This window comes from Somniosus microcephalus, chromosome 9 (genome assembly GCF_052327205.1).
Source record: "Somniosus microcephalus isolate GS21.2 chromosome 9, FLI_Smic_1.0, whole genome shotgun sequence".
NCBI lineage: Eukaryota > Metazoa > Chordata > Chondrichthyes > Squaliformes > Somniosidae > Somniosus > Somniosus microcephalus.
In genome coordinates, this window is record NC_140995.1 from 120,596,904 (window position 1) to 120,614,757 (window position 17,854).

The following is a 17,854-nucleotide window of genomic DNA, read 5'->3' on the forward strand; positions in this document are numbered from 1 at the left end:
TGTGGAGAGGAGTTTTTCCAATTGCGAACGGCATCTCCTGGCCACGCATTGGGCTGTGAACAGATCAGCGATCTTCACAGGAACCTCTCCCATCACTCTCCTCACCCACCACACACCCACAAAGATGCTTCTGGATGGAAGGATTAAGGATGGGACCGTAAGCAGCGCTCGGATTGCGCGCTGGACCCTCCTCCTTTCCCAGATGGATCTCAAGGTTAAAGGTCTTTGCGAGCCGAAGCTCGCGGCCAACCTGGTATATCCCGGAACAGCCCATCGGTGTTCCGTCGAAGGGGTATGGGAGGTCAACATAGGTTTATGGGCTGGGATACACCCCACAGGCCGCGAGATCTACGTAGACGGTTCCAGCACAGTATCTGCTGGCGAACGACTCACAGGGTGTGGAGTTTATGACCCCGCGGCAAACATTGCCCTGACGATTAGGCTCCCCAGCACTATGAGCGCACAGCAGGCTGAACTGTCCGCGGTGGCGTACGTGGTTACCCACCCCGAGATCTTCCCAACCCCATACACGATTTGCTCGGACAGCATGTTCACATGCAATTCGTGTACAGAATACCTGGCCATTTGGTCTCGTCGCGGATATACCTCCGCGAACGGACGACCTTTAACAGTTAAGCCCTTGCTGGAAAAGATCCTGGCAGCAGTGGGGAGGAAGGGGAGGTGTTCATCCACAAGGTGAAGGCTCATTCCACCACAGAACCCCGCAGTCAGGGTAACCAGCAGGCGGATGCGCTAGCCAGGGAGGGTGCCCGCAACGGCATTTTCTGGGACCCCTATGGACCCGGACCCGTGGCAGCGATCCGAGGCAGGGAGGGGACTCCAGGGAACACAGGGGTGACACCGCCCCTAGACCTAAAGACCGTCCAAACCCTGGATCCCGCCCTGAAAACAGTCCTGAATGCTATTGCTGAGGGCAAGCAGGTAGAGGGTCCGCACAGTACGGCAGCCCTCTCCGTCAAGGAAGGCATGTTGTTCCGGGAGGAACAGTGGGTTGTGCCGCAGCAGCACCGAAGGGAATTCCTTCAACTGGCCCATGAGGGTCCAGGGGCAGGACACCCCGGGCCTGAGGTTACCTGGCAACGGGTAGAGCAGGCGGGGTGGTGGCCGGGACTTCGAGACGATGTCCGCGAGTTCTGTGCAAGCTGTCTTGTGTGCGCTGAAAACAACCCAGACCCCCAGAAAAGGAAGGTGCCCATGGGGCACATCAGGAGGGTAGAGGGACCATGGCAGTCGATACAGGTCGACTACATAGGGTCCCTGCCCACCGCCCAGGGAGGCTATAAGTACTGCCTTGTCCTGGTGGATGTGTTTACCAAGTGGGTAGAAGCCTTCCCGTGTAGAACAGCTACGGCGCTGGGTACTGCCAAGATCTTGGTCCGGGAAGTGTTCTCACGGTGGGGGCTCCCCCGGTTTGTTGAGTCCGACCGGGGGAGTCATTTCACCGGCCAAGTGATGCAGAACACCCTCATGCTCTTGGGCATTGAAGGGTAGTGGCACGTAGCGCACAATCCCCAGTCATCCGGGATTGTTGAACGCATGAACCGGACCCTCAAGGAAAAGCTGAGGAAAGAGGCAATGGGCTCGCCCCAGAAGTGAGCGGAGATCCTGCCTCTAGTCCTCATGGGGATCCGGGCCAGCCAGTCCAAAAGTACGGGGCACGAGTTAATGGGCCAGAAATTCCAGGCCAGAAGCGTGAGTACGGTCGGCTTACTCACGCTTCTGGCCGTTGGAAATGCCGGCGTTCAGCATGAACAGCGCATGCGGGGAACGCCGGCATTTCCAGACCTCGAGCGCATGCGACTGCACAGGCAGCGCTTGCGCAGTGAACTTCGTGGATTTCATTCATGAAATCCGTGAGGTTAAGTCCTTAGAAGTTACACGTGAAAAAAGCAAGTGTAAAGTTGTTCATTGGCTGCGGAGGAAGATATATTTTATCGTGGAGCTTTTGAAATGCAATATTTTTGTTTGGGAAAGGGAGGGAAGTTATTTTAAGAAATTTTAAGTAAGTTTAAAAGTTAAAATTTTTTTTTTAAAAGGGTTTTCAGAACGGTAGGTAGAAGGAGCAATTGTGGCTGTGTGAATGAAATGTGAGAATGAGTTATGTATGTATGTCCACATATATTCCTTTACGTATATGTATGTATGTTTTATATTCCTTTACTAGTGTGTATGAATGTATGTTTTTAATTATGATTTTCCAATAAGTTACTTTCTCTGAAAGTCATAATTAAATAATACATTCATACACATAAGTAAAGGAATATATACATAACATGCAAAGGAATATATACAGACATACATACTTTCAGAAGCTCCACGATAAGAAATATCTTCCTCCGCAGCCTCTGTAGCAACTGTACCCATGCTTTTTTCATGTGTAAGTTGTAATGACTGGACCTCACTGAAAGCATTAATGAAAGCGGCGAATTATACTGCGCACGCGCTGCCTGTGCAGTCGCACGCGCTCTGCCTCTGAACCCCTTCGTTCAGAGGACAGGAAATGCCGGTTTTCCCCACATGCACTGTGCATGCTGAAAACCGGCATTTCATCTGGCCAGATGCGTAAGTACCCCGACCGTACTAGCGCATTTGGAAGGGAATTATTGGGCCAACATTTTACATGTCAATAAAATAAAAAATTTAACAATTGCACGACTTGCCCCCTCGCATCTGCGACTGAGGGTCCAAGGAGGTGCATTGCGCAAGAGGTCATCATCGGACGTATCCTCACACTGTTCCCTTTGGGGAACTGTATGAAGTGGTGTAAGGATTTATGGCCGTGATTAACGCTCATTCCGTGACCGTAACCATCTTTGAACCAGCCATTAGGGTGGTTAGTCCTATGGCGGGAGGGTTTTACGGGCTCCCACAACCCATCTGAGGGGGGGGGGTCCACCAACACCCACGGACGCAAGTATCCCGCTGGATGTCCACCCAGAATTTAAAGTTGGAGCTCCGACTCCACTTGCCGGGACTGTCTGGAGTGGGGTTCAAAACCCTACTCCTTCTGGCCCAGCGGCGGGGATGCTTACTGCTACGCAAAAGGCCCACTCCGCACAAAAGGTGACACCCATACGTTGCCTGCGCCTTTTCCCTCCCCGTGACTGGAGCCCTATGCTGCCATTTCACGTTGCTAATCGGATTGGGCCTTTGTCATAGCGGTAGGATCCCCGCCGCTGGGCCAGATCAGGGTAGGGTTTCGAACCCCGCTCCAGACAGTCCCGGCAAGTGGAGTCGGAGCTCCGGCTCTAAATTCTGGGTTGACATCCAGTGGGATATTTGCGTCCGTGGGTGTGGGTGGCCCCCCCTCCTTGTATAGCTTGTGGGAGCCCGTAAAACCCTCCCGCCATAGGACTAACCGCCCTCATGGCTGGTTCAAAGATGGTTGCGGTCACGGAATGAGCGTTAATCACGGCCATAAATCCTTCCACCACTTCATACAGTTCCCCAAAGGGAACAGTGTGAAGACACGTATGACGACGACATTGCTAAATAAATAAATGGAATTAAAAAAATTCTTTTAGGGCTTTTAAAAGTCTTTAAATTGCTTTAATTCTCTTTAAAACTACTTCAGATTACTCAAAATAATGTAAACATTTTAAAAAGTTTATAAAAGTTACCAAAATCTTCAAAAAACTTCCAAAAACCTATTTAAACTGCTGCTTTGCATGTAAAAAAGCAAAGCAGCTTGACAGGAACATTGGGGGCGTGTCCAGTGAAACTGAGACCTCAAGGGGCGTGTCTCACTTACACTGCACGCTCCTGACTCCGCGCTGGCTGCACTCCTGGGCGGCGTGACGTCATACGCTGCCCGGGATTCTTCTTTCAGTTTCTGCAAGTGCAGGCGTCCCTGGAGCTGATCGGCAGGAGCGCGGGGTAAGTGCAAATGCGGGGCTTGCACGCGCTGCAAGCCCCGTTCTGGAATTTCTGGCCCAATGACTGGGAGGATCATGCGAACACCCACCCATGTACTAGCCCCGGTGCTCACTGAGGGCCAGCTCCAAGAGGTGAATTGGGACAAGTTCGTCCAAACCCTTTTGGAGCGCCTGACACAGGTTTATGAGCAAGCGGCTGGGAACATGGGGAGACAGCATCAGGGCAATCGACTGTTGCTGGAACCCCGTAACAAGCAAGAGTGGGAAGTCGGAGACCAGGTCATGGTTAGGAACTATGCCCGAGTAGGGAGTCTAGAACCACTGTACATGGGGCCCTACAGCATTATAGACAAGGCCAGCCCCATGGTGTACGCAGTGAAGGTGCCCCGACGTACTAAATGGCTTCACATTAACCAGTGTAAACTGTTTAAGCCGGGTACACAAGGGCCAACAACAGGGGCCAAGTCTGAGGACAGAAATCCTCAGCCTGAGACAGGGTCACAGACCACACAGGCTGGAACTGTAGCCTGCGTGAGGGGAGGAGTCATCCCATCAGAGTGGGAGGTCTCCCCGTTAGTTTGGGATTCGGACGAGGAAGAGCCCGAACAGCTCGACCCCGCCCATGACCCGATCACGGAGGAGGAGGAGTCGGAGGACGAAGGTCTCGCCCCCGACTCGAGCTTGGGGGAGGTAGGGATTGGGGGAGGAGACTCACCACCTGTGGGGACAGGTGGGGTGGAGTCGGATGCCACGGATCCCAGCCCCGGGGGGGGCGGAGCCTGAGGGAAGGGAGCCGGAGCCGGCAGCTGTGGTGAGACCACAGGCTGCGACGGTGGAGGTCCCGATCCCCGGTCCGTTTGCCCTGGGAGCCTCGCCCAAGGTGCCCCCTCGTAGGTCGGCTCGGACGCCTCAGCCCAGAAAGTTTTGGTCAGATCCTCCTTACTTCCCCCAACATCGATCCAGGGTAGCCCAGGAAAGACACGATTCCCGTTCAGCAGCGACAGGCTGCGGGGGATCAAAGCCGAAGGTCAGTGCAGCCCCGCCACAGGGAGCGGCATGCTGCAACCCTCACAGGAATTAGGTAGGCCGCCCGAAGGAGGGCGGCGCTGTACATAAGTTTTAGGTGAACATAAGTTTAGGCAATGATAAATTAAGTTAAGTAATTTTAATGTTAGTTTAAGGCATGTAAAGTTTAAGATGATGGGGATGTTTTAAAAGGTAGTTTTCGGAGTCTGCCCAGTATGTGTGTGTGTTTGGAAGCGGGGTCAAGGGACCTGAGCATCCGTTTAATTAGGCCAGCGCCTATTGGGAGCCTGGCTACATCATCTTATCGGTTGCAGAAACCAGGAATACAATGGAGAGGATTCTTGTGGTGCACGCGGCGATCGGGTGCGGGCTGGCCTACTGAGGCCGCACCAAGGATGTCGTCGTGTTCGGATGCTCCGGGGACACAGCCCCCATCGCGACGGATGGGACGGGGAAGCAAGAGGTTGAGGAAACCGCCACCTACTTCCACCAAGGGAGATGGCCAGGATGGCTGGGGTCGAATTCTACGGAATACTCCAGCAAATCCGGGTTTGCCTACCAAGAGACTTCGTTACTGTGCCCTCGGGTGAGGATCATTGCACCCAGAGTCAGCGTTACCGTGGGAAAGAGGATCTGTTTGGTGTGTAATGGGAACGTACCGCTAAGTAGATGGTGGTGGCTTCGAAAGCTGGGAAAGAATATGAAGAACTCTACAATCAAGTGGGAGCGACTGGGTAACAATACCCATCGGACAATTACGGGGACTCACGGACAATTACGTGTGTGTTGGGACAAATGGTGGGAACCAGATGAAGGGATATATGTCTGCATGTGGGGTTCGAAGTACGTTTGCCCCAAAGGCATATCCATCTTTTTCCAGAGGCAGTGGCAGGATGAAGGGAAAGGGATGAGGTGGCACGTCAGCACCCGGGCGTGCGGAGTCCCATTCTCCCCGATTCCGGTAAACGCCACTGAACTCATCACCCGCCCACTCAAGCCCCTGCCCACGATTCCGGTAGCACTAGCCCAGAAGGAAGGGTGCCCCACCACCACAAAGGGACCCGGGAACGGTTTAGTATTGGTACCCACCGGTCAGATGCTGTACCAAGGGGTACACTACGCGGTGGCCTCAGTGATTTTAAACCTCACTGAGGTACGATTGCCGGAGTGGTGTCCCAAGGAAATGGAACAATTGTACCAGGCCCTGTTAACCAGGATGTTCAGACAATTTTATGAATTTGACTTTGCCGACATCGACAAAGCCAAATTGTACACCACACCACAGGAAGTTTTGGATCGGGTAGGGAGGCAAAGAAGGGGTACTGTAAATGACATCTTCACTGCTTTTAGTACCGGGACATCTGTTGTCAACGCTCTAGACAACATGGAGCTGCAGACACAGATTAATGGTCTAAAGGCCCAGTTAAGGAACATACTGACAAACGAAAATAAGGTAGTGGGTTCTGAGCTACATGAGGACCAGGCCATGACACTACACTTAAAAGAAATAATCGCTGAGCTGGAGAAACACACTAGAACGGTAAATGCACTCATTAGGGAGGATCGGAATGCGTCCGATCAGGCTGCACAGAACGAGGCTTGTGTGCTATACGGGGCGTGGTTACTGGGCGAGGGTGTAGGGGGTTTCTCTTGCTCGTTCTGGTCTCCTGCCAGGTTTCGTGCAATAATTACCCTTGAGTGGTTTGACCCACTCCCCCTACGGTTCTAGACCTTGGACTTAGATGCAGAGAACAGTAGTGCAGAGAAAGAACTCAATAGACCAGGTTAAATAGCACGAAATGGATGCTTTTATTTTTAAACAGTTTGAAGCATTACAAAATACATGTCATAGGCACAGATTAAAGTTACTACAATCATACACAAATTTATGATCTTAACTCTATGGAAATGGGGAACACACGGCACATCGAAAAGGGGGAAACACATTACGATTACCCTTAACTCCCTCCCCTATACCTAAACTAAGTTTCGACCTGGGGAACTTGGGATCATGCTCACCACTCTCGAAATCGCGAAAAAGGGGGTTCGCAGCCTTTTGACACCGCTTTCCCTCGTCACGTGGATTTGGAAGCTACTGGCGCAGTCGATATTTTCTCTCCCTCGAGGCGGTGGGGTAGACACAGCCTTGATGAGCGCTCGTCAAGGTTGAGATCCACTATTTGGGTTCATGGAGCAGACTTAGATGCAGGCTGCTGAAGAAGTGCATGCACATGGGAGAATCTTTTGGCCTGGATCGCCGGTCCTCCAGAGGGTTTCTTCTCCATCGGCCTGGGTCGTCGATGATCTCCCGACCTCAGTACCCGGGCCACCCTCGTCGTCTTCTCGTCGTGGCCGAGCTTTGTTTGGCTGAACACCGACCACGTTGTCTTTTCACCGAAACCGTCCGTCTTTAAAAAGACGAAAACGTTTTCATCGATTCTGCATCTGCTGAAGTGGAAGAGGCGCCGATCCTGGCACCGTCCGTCCTTCGTTCGTTCCTTGTAGGAGAAGTCCTTGAAGAAAAGTCAAGTTCGGAGTTGTTCCGAGTAGAAGCGAAGTAACGTAGAAGTCGAAGAAGTAGCCACGTAGATGGACTTTCAATCCATAGTTATACTCTTTTGGGACAGTCTTGTCTCCCGCCAAATCATAGTCCTGTCTTTGTATTAATTTTGGCGGGCAGAAATCTCTGCAGGGGCGCTTTGTCTTGTAACGGAGCCGGTGATAACTTAAACTGGCCTTCCTGGCCGATAATGTCTTTTAATGTCTTTTTCATTGTCACTGCGGCTCGGTTCGCATATTGATCGGTCCGGAGATTTTCCTTGATGGCTGCTAAACGGTTTTTCCTTTGTACAATAAATGGGTATAAGTGTTTTTGCATTGTCCGCCCATATCTTGATGGGCCCCATCCTGTACTTAGAATCCATTGAATATGTATGCTGTTTCTCTGAGTTTCAGTTCCCAGATACTGGCTTTCGCGGGCTTACTGGCTTCAACCCACAAGCCTGTCTGGCTTGCAGTAACAGAAATAAAATGGTTCAGAAACTGATCACGGGGCCTGGCGGCCATTTTGTATGCCCTTTTATCAAAGGTTTTCCTGTGCAAGCTTACTTTGGTCAATAAACAGTCTTATTTTATCCAGTTTTCTTGCGTGATTTTTGCTGAAAATTTCGAATCTTACAGGCCCCCCTGTGATACTGATAGCTTGCTTAAAGTATCAATAATCCTTGGTGAGCAAATTTTCCCTGATTCCCCACATCCAAACATTCCTGGCACTTAACTATCTATGACCCTCACGACACATGCAGTTCCCATTTCCGAAGAAAACGAAAATTACCTTTTGCACATTTGGACAATCATAGACAGCATATCTTAAACTATAACACATTCACCTGTCAGATGTGCAGGGGTTGATACCCTCTTGCGCCATCTGCATACACCTTTTATTAATCCAAAAAACTTAAGAACAACTAATAACATAACAATACTTATTTCCTTATAACCCAAAACAAACACAAAAAGAAAACGCGAATGGTCAAAAAGAGAAAAATTTTAAAATGGAGGGACGCTTAATCTTATACTAGCAGCTTAAAGTGGGGTGTCTTCTTCCCCCATTCGCACATAGCGTTCTCTCCATTTGCCTGCGTTCTCGTGCCTCTGGAGACATTTGCCTCTCTTGCAATGCACGAAGAGCAAAAATATCACAATTAAAACCTGACACACTACTAGGATATGGGATGCTATTCTAATCCAGGCTGGGACTTCTATGTTGGTGAACAAGTCCCACCATGGTGGGACAGTTATGTCCAATATGTCTTTTCCTATCTCTAAAGTCTTCTGCTCCAGTGTGTAGAAATGTTTCTGTGAAACTATAACGGCTTTTAAAATCTTAGTGAGGTGTTCGGGAAGAGGGGGAATGACATAACCAAAATGTGCGACAAATCGTTGTAAGTCTGTGAAATTCTCTTTGATAGTGATGTGTACGGTGGAGGGCGCAGGAATGGGGACAATTCGTTGTTGTGCCACTTGAACCTCGGCCCTGGGTTTGAAACAGAAACTGCTATCACTGATCGAACACCACTCGTGTTGTCCGTATCAGCACTGAGGCGCTGCAGTGGTGACGCAGTATGTCCCACCCCCGATATATGCTACCTGCGGGGGCACATGGTCCTCTGCCATTGCCTCCATGCTGCAATTTACCGGCTTCGCGCTAGCAGTTCTGAACCCGCACTGTGGTTTCAAAAAGGCATTCAAGTGCTGGGGACACAGGATGATGTGTGCTCCCCGGCTCCGACATCCCGAGAGGTCGGTGCCTGTCATCGTACGCTCCCATCTGATGACGTAAGGCGGGACCACTGCGTAACGAATGTGTGCGCCCCCCTGAATGACTCCAATGTTCTCTGCTCTGTATACCGGGGCGGGCTTTGCTGCGGGACCCAACACCGGCATTCTTACTACTATTCCCATGATAATGTGATTCGAATGTCCGCAGTCCACTGGAACTGGGTATGCCTCTGCGGCTAGTCTGAGCTGGCACGGGCTTAATGCATTCTCAAAAGGGTGGAGCGCTTGCAAGTGCTTGTTGCTGATCCAGGACGGGACCAAACCCTGTTTTAAATCCTCAAGATTACTGCGGCCCTCGCCCAGTAACCACACCCCGTACAGCACACAGGCCTCGTTTTGCGCAGCTTGATCGGACGCATTCCGATCCTCCTTAATGAGCGCATTTACCGTTCTCGCGTGTTTCTCCAGTTCAGCAATTATATCCTTAAAGTGTAGTGTCATGGCCTGGTCCTCATGCAACTCAGAACCCACTACCTTGTTTTCGTCTGTCAGTATGTTTCTTAACTGGGCTTTTAAACCGTTGATCTGTGTCTGCAGCTCCACGTTATCTAGAGCGTTGACGACAGGTGTCCCGGTATTAAAAGCAGTGAATATGTCATTTACAGTACCCCTTCTTTGCCTCCCGACTCGATCCAAAACTTCTGGCGGTGTGGTGTACAATTTGTCTCTGTCGATGTCGGCAAAGTCAAATTCGTAAAATTGTCTAAACATACGGGTTAACAGGACCTGGTATAATTGTTCCGTTTCTTTGGGACACCACTCCGGCAGTCGTACCTCAGTGAGATTTAAAATCACTGAGGCCACCGCGTAGTGTACCCCTTGGTACAGCACCTGACCGGTGGGTACCAATACTAAACCGTTCCCGGGTCCCTTGGTGGTGGTTGGGCACCCTCCTTTCTGGGCTAGTGCTACCGGAAGCGTGGGCAGGGGCTTGCGTGGGCGGGTGATGAGTTCAGTGGCGTTTACCGGAATAGGGGAGTATGGGGCTCCGCACGCTCGAGTGCTAACATCCCATCTCATCCCCTTCCCTTCATCCTGCCACTGCCTCTGGAAGAAGATGGATACGCCCTTGGGGCAGACGTGTCTCGAACCCCACATACAGACATATATTCCTTCATCTGGTTCCCACCATTTGTCCCAACACACACGTAATTGTCCGTGAGTCCCCGTAATAGTCCGATGGGTATTATTACCCAGTCGCTCCCACTCGACCGTAGAGTTTCTCATGTCCTTTCCCAGCTTTCGTAGCCACCACCATCGCCTTAGTGGTACGTTCCCATTGCACACCAGACAAATCCTCTTTCCCACGGTAACGCTGACTCTGGGTGCAAGGATCCTCACCCGAGGGCACGTTAACGAAGTCTCTTGGTAGGCGAAACCGAAATGGCTGGAATATTCCGTAGAATTCGTTCCCAGCCAACCTGGCCATCTCCCTTGGTGGAAGTAGGTGGCGGTTTCCTCAACCTCTCGCTCCCCTGTCCCATCCGTTGCGATGGGGGCCGTGTCCCCGGAGCACCCGAAAATGATGACGTCCTTGGTGCGGCCTCGGTAGGCCCACCCGCACCCGATCGCCACGAACGCGATGAGAATCTTTTCCATCATATCCCAGGTTTCTGTAACCAATAAAATGATGTGGCCGGGCTCCCAATAGGTGCTGGCCTAATTAACTGGATGCGCGGGTTCCTGGACCCCGCTCCCAAACAAAACACACATATCGGGCAGGCTTTGAAAATTGTACTTTTAACACATCTTAACGCTATATACATTTCCTTAAATTATCGCCATAATTACCTAACTTAACTTATGTACAGCGCCGCCCTCCGCGGGGCGGCTTGCCTAATCCCTGTGAGGTCTGTCATGTGCCACACCCTGCGGCGGGGCTGCATTGATCTTTGGCTTTGATCCCCCGCAGCCTGTCGCTGCTGAACGGGGATCATGCCTTCCTGGGGCTGCTCTAAACCGTGGTTGGGAAAGATGGGGAGAATCTGGCCAAAATTTTCTGGGCTGGGGCGCTCGAGCCGACCTACGAGGGGCTGCTTTGGGTTGGGCTCCTGGGGCCGATGGACCGGAGGTTGGGACTGTCACCGTCACAGCCTGTGGTTCCTCCACAGCTGCCGGCTCCAGCTCCCCTCCCTCAGGCTCTGCCCCCCCGGGGTCGGGATCTGTGGCTTCTGACTCCACCTCACCTGTCCCTACAGGTAGTGAGTCTCCGCCCCCATTCCCTACCTCCCCCAAGCTTGAGTCGAGGGCGGGATCGTCGTCCTCTGACTCTTCCTCCTCCGGGATTGGGTCTAAAGCGAGGTTGAGCTGTTCGGGCTCTCTCCTGCCTAAATCCCATTCAAAAGATGAGACCTCCCACTCCAATGGGATGGCCTCTCCCTTCACGCAGGCTACTGTTCCAGCCTGTGTGGTCTGTGACTCTGTTACAGGCTGAGGATCTTTGTTCTCAGACCTGGTCCCCTTTGATGGCCCTTGTGCACCCGGTTTAAACAGTTTACACTGGTTGATGTGAAACCACCTTTTTCGTTGGGACACCTCTACTGTATGAGTGGCGCAGACCGGCGGATTTTTCACCGATTCCGGTTCTTCCTCCTGGTCTACGGTTCTCTCGCCAGCGCATAGGGTTAGACCCAAGAATTTTACTTCTCGCCGGCCAACCCGCGCCTTCGTAGGGGTTTCCTTAACGCTTTCTATCCCCTTCACACTCGTACCCTCTCCCCAGAGACAATGATTTTTCAGGTCCACGTGGATCCCGTGGGCTACCAAGAAATCAGACCCCAGGACTCCCGTTCCACCTCCCACCTCCCACTTCATCAGGATACACTTCCACGTGGTGCGGAGTGGTCCTAAATGAATGGAGAGGGGAAGGGAATGTGCGCCAGCCTGTTCTTCGCCCGTGAAGCCCAACAGACGATATGGGACCCCGGTGGACAGAGGCGAGGTGGTGGGGTTATCTGCGTGGATTACGGTGCACGATGCGCCCGTGTCCAACAGATAGGTTTCCTTCACCTCCTCTACCTCCATCTCTACGAGGGGTCGTCTCCATGCGTCATAGCGGAGCGGACACAGGTAGACGGGCTGCGCCGACTCTAGTCATTTGGGTACAGCGATCGGAGCTTCGGGAGCTCCAAGGCCGGTGGTGACAGCTATTTTCCCCTGCGAGGTCATCAGAGACCGCATTGTCTGTATGATTGACTCAATCGCAGCGGGATCCACAACCGCACCACCCCCTGTGGTTGGGGCAGGGGCTACGGTTGGGTTCTGGACTGGTGCTGGGGCAGCGGTCTGCACTTGTGCTTGTGCTGGTGTTGGGTAAATGATCGGACCGTGGGCGACTTGGGCTTGGGCTCGATCTTGGGCTGCGGCGAACGCTCTCTCTCTCTTATCCTTCCATGGATTCCTACAGTCCTTGCGCCAATGACCCTCCTTCCCACACCCGTAACAACTGCTATTGGCTTGGGGAGGGCGATTTCCCTCCTGACGCCATTCCCTTTTAGCAGAGGCTGCGGGCCTCACCTCATGCACCTTTCCTTTCACAACAGGCGTTTTCTTGCCCTTGTTGTTCCTATAACTGATCGTTAGCTGGTCTAGTACTAGATCCTCCGTGGAGCGGGCGTTAGTGGGGTCAAACCATGCTTTGGCCTGCTCCCTTACTACTGGCAAGCAACCTGCCACCAGGCATCGAAGCCAATGAGCTCTCTGTTCACCATCCAGCCCAGCCCGGGCCGGCCCGCCCGGGCAGCTGCGCCGATACACTGGCCACAACCTGTCGGCGAAAACCCGTGGGGGTTCTCCCTCTAGCTGCACTGTCTTTTCTAAACGGAGGAACGGAGTTCCGTCCCCCTCTCCCATGATCTCCAGAATCTCATCCCGTAGCAACTCATAGTCCCTGTGCCCTCTCTTGCTCTCGTCAGGGAGACACTGGAGGAGCGAACTGTCCAGGGAGAACAGCAGCATTTTAGACTGTTCAACCCCATCGCAATCATTGACTGCTGCGGTCTGCTCCACGTCCCTGAAATGCACGGAGGGATCTCCTGACTCGGAGAGTTTTGGGATGTGACTTATCATTTCTCTTAGCTGTCGTGCGCTATGGGGCATTATGATCTGACTCTCAAGGGGTCCGTCATCGCCATTCGCTTCATTTGGACCGAGCCTCCGGTGTCTCGTTGGACACATCGGCACCGGCCCTGACTCTACTATCTGGGGTTGCTCTACCTCAGAACTCTCTTCCTCTACCGTCTCCGTCTCCTGTCCCGGAGTCCAAGACTCCTCATAAGCAGGAGGCGCAGAGGGTTCGGGAGTTGGTACCCCAACTGCCTCTTGTGGGATCGGTCTTTTGGATTCCTTGGCTAGCAATAGCTGACTTGCTTGTGGATTTATGAGACACACCAACCCGTTTGCCTTGGCTAGGGCCGTCCTCAGGTCCTCTTGCTCCCGGCGGCAAACGCTGTGGTCGGTGCTCTCAGATCTATCCTCCATGGCCATCTTATATGCTGCCCTGGCTCCCAGAAGTTTTTCCTCTTGGGCCTCTATTTGCTTAGCTGGACGGAAACACCTGTCTCTCATTCTACCTTCACTGGCCTTGGCTTCAATGACCTGACATTTTATATATTCTACCCGGGTCTCGTGGCAGCGAATTATGGAGTGGCGTTCCTGATTCAGCCCGTTAAGCGCTTCAATCAGTTGCTGACCTCCCGCAACCTTCTCCTCTACGTCTTCAAGCAAGCCGTTGATCTGAGCTGTCTGTGCTGCAACGACCTGGTCCAAAAGCTGGACTTGCTTTTTGTAGCACATCAGCCAGACCGCCTTCTCTACAGATTTCTTATGCTCTTTACCCGCTGTCCACTTGATGGCTGCGTCTAGCGGGCGCCTATCTCTCAGCAGGTCAGATATCCACTGCTTTGTGAGGTTAACTTTTCCAAAAACATAATCGGCTATTCTTTCGTCCATCACATCTCGTTTATTCAGACCTTGATCTAACACACTACTTTCCTGCTGCCAAGGTCCTGCCGCGGTCGCCATTTCTGTAGGGGGTTTCTCTTGCTCGTTCTGGTCTCCTGCCAGGTTTCGTGCAATAATTACCCTTGAGTGGTTCGACCCACTCCCCCTACGGTTCTAGACCTTGGACTTAGATGCAGAGAACAGTAGTGCAGAGAAAGAGCTCAATAGACCAGGTTAAATAGCATGAAATGGATGCTTTTATTTTTAAACAGTTTGAAGCATTACAAAATACATGTCACAGGCACAGATTAAAGTTACTACAATCATACACAAATTTATGAACTTAACTCTCTGGAAATGGGGAACACACGGCACATCGAAAAGGGGGAAACACATTACGATTACCCTTAACTCCCTCCCCTATACCTAAACTAAGTTTCGACCTGGGGAACTTGGGATCATGCTCACCACTCTCGAAATCGCGAAAAAGGGGGTTCGCAGCCTTTTTGGCACCACTTTCCGTCGTCACGTGGATTTGCAAGCTTCTGGCGCAGTCGATATTTTCTCTCCCTCGAGGCGGTGGGGTAGACACAGCCTTGATGAGCGCTCGTCAAGGTTGAGATCCACTATTTGGGTTCATGGAGCAGACTTAGATGCAGGCTGCTGAAGAAGTGCATGCACATGGGAGAATCTTTTGGCCTGGATCGCCGGTCCTCCAGAGGGTTTCTTCTCCGTCAGCCTGGGTCGTCGATGATCTCCCGACCTCAGTACCCGGGCCACCCTTGTCGTCTTCTCGTCGTGGCCGAGCCTTGTTTGGCTGAACACCGACCACGTTGTCTTTTCACCGAAACCGTCCGTCTTTAAAAAGACGAAAACGTTTTCATCGATTCTGCATCTGCCGAAGTGGAAGAGGCGCCGATCCTGGCACCGTCCGTCCTTCGTTCGTTCCTTGTAGGAGAAGTCCTTGAAGAAAAGTCAAGTTCGAAGTTGTTCCGAGTAGAAGCGAAGTAATGTAGAAGTCGAAGAAGTAGCCACGTAGATGGACTTTCAATCCATAGTTATACTCTTTTGGGACAGTCTTATCTCCCGCCAAATCATAGTCCTGTCTTTGTATTAATTTTGGCGGGCAGAAATCTCTGCAGGGGCGCTTTGTCTTGTAACGGAGCCGGTGATAACTTAAACTGGCCTTCCTGGCCGATAATGTCTTTTAATGTCTTTTTCATTGTCACCGCGGCTCGGTTCGCATATTGATCGGTCCGGAGATTTTCCTTGATGGCTGCTAAACGGTTTTTCCTTTGTACAATAAATGGGTATAAGTGTTTTTGCATTGTCCGCCCATATCTTGATGGGCCCCATCCTGTACTTAGAATCCATTGAATATGTATGCTGTTTCTCTGAGTTTCAGTTCCCAGATACTGGCTTTCGCGGGCTTACTGGCTTCAATCCACAAGCCTGTCTGGCTTGCAGTAACAGAAATAAAATGGTTCAGAAACTGATCACGGGGCCTGGCGGCCATTTTGTATGCCCTTTTATCAAAGGTTTTCCTGTGCAAGCTTACTTTGGTCAATAAACAGTCTTATTTTATCCAGTTTTCTTGCGTGATTTTTGCTGAAAATTTCGAATCTTACAAGGGCCGCAGTAATCTGGAGGATTTAAAACAAGGTTTGGTCCTGTCCTGGATCAGCAATAAGCCCTTGCAAGCGCTCCACCCTTTTGAGAACGCATTAAGTCCGTGCCAGCTCAGACTAGCTGCAGAGGCGTACCCAGTCCCAGTGGACTGCGGATGCTCGAATCACACTATCATGGGAATAGGGGTGAGGATGCCGGTGTTGGGTCCCACAGCAAAACCCGCCCCGGTATACAGGGTGGAGAACATTGGAGTCATTCAGGGGGGTGCGCACATTCATTACGCAGTGGTCCCGCCTTATGTCATCAGATGGGAGCGTACGATGACAGGCACCGACCTCTCGGGGTGTCGAAGCCGGGGAGCACACATCATCCTATGTCCCCAGCACTTGAATGCCTTTTTAAAACCACAGTGCTGGTTCAGAGCTGCTAGCGCGAAGCCGGTAAATTGCACCATGGAGGCAATGGCAAAAGACCATGTGCCCCTGCAGGTGGCATATATCGGAGGTGGAACATACTGTGTTACCACTGCAGCGCCTCACTACCATCACGGACAGCACGGGTGGTGTCCGGTCAGTGACAGCAGTTTCTGTTTCAAACCCAGGGCTGAAGTTCAAGTGGCACAACAGCGAATTGTCCCCATTCCTGTACCTTCCACCGTTCACCTCACTGTAAAAGAGAATTTCATGGATTTTTAGCGATTCGTTGCGCATTTTGGTTATGTCATTCCCCCTCTCCCCGAACACCTCACCAAGATTTTAAAAGCTGTAATAGTCTCACAGAAGCATTTTTACACACTAGAGCAGAAGACATTGGAGATAGGGAAAGACATATTAGACATAGTCACCCCACCATGGTGGGACCTGTTCACTAATATAGAGATCCCGCCCTGGATTAGAATAGCATCCCACATCCTAGTAGTGTGTCAGGTTTTGATTGTAATATATTTACTGTTCGTGCATTGCAAGAGAGGCAAACGCCTCCAGAGGCACGAGAACACAGGAGAATGGAGAGAACGCTATGTACGAGTGGGTGATGAGACCCCCGCTTAGGCTGCTATGTATTAAAGGATAAAGCATCCCTCCACTCTTGGTTTTGGTTACTATATGATTTAAGTGTATGAATACTGTTGTGTTATAACCGTTGATTGGTTTTTCAATTTTTGATTAACAAAATGTGTATGCAGGTGGTATAAGGGGTATCAGCCCCTTTCACATCTGAAAGATGAATGTGTTATAATTTGAGGTAGTACTGCCTATGGTTGTCCAACTGTACACAATGTAATTTTTCTGAAATGTGAACTGCATGTGTCGTGGGGGTTATAGGTAGTTAATTACCAGGAATGTTTGGATGTGGGGAATCAAGGAAAATTTGGGTCTCCTGCCAGGCTTCTTGCAATAATTACCCGTGAGTGGTTCGACCCACTCGCCCCTACGCTCCTAGACCTTGGACTTAGGTGCAGGGAGCTGTAGTGCAGAAAAACTCAATAGACCAGGTCGAATAGCACGAAATGGATGCCTTTATTGAACAGTTTGCAGCATTATAAAATACATGTCATATGCACAGATTAAAGCAACTACAAGCATGCACACATCTATAAACTTAACTCTATAGAAATGGGGAACACACGGCACATCGTAAAAGGGGTAACACATTACAATTACCCTTAACCCCCTCCCCTAGACCTAACTAAGTTTCGATTTGAGGGACTCGGGATCATGCTCACCACTTTAAGAATTGCGAAAAAGGCTTTGCAGCCTTTCGACACAGCTTTCCGTCGTCACATGGGTTTGGAAGCTTCTGGCGCAGCTTGTTTTCCTCTTGGTTCTCCTGCGATGAGCGCTCGCCGATGTGATGTTGACGAACTGGAGTACCGGGCCCTGGGTGTCTTCTTCTCCGGCCTGGGTCGTCAATGATCTCCCGATGACACTTTATACAGTCAGAATTGTCCTTCTGATTGGAGTACCTGGGCCCTGAGGGTCTTCTTCTCCGGCCTGGGTCGTCGATGATCTCCCGACAAAAGT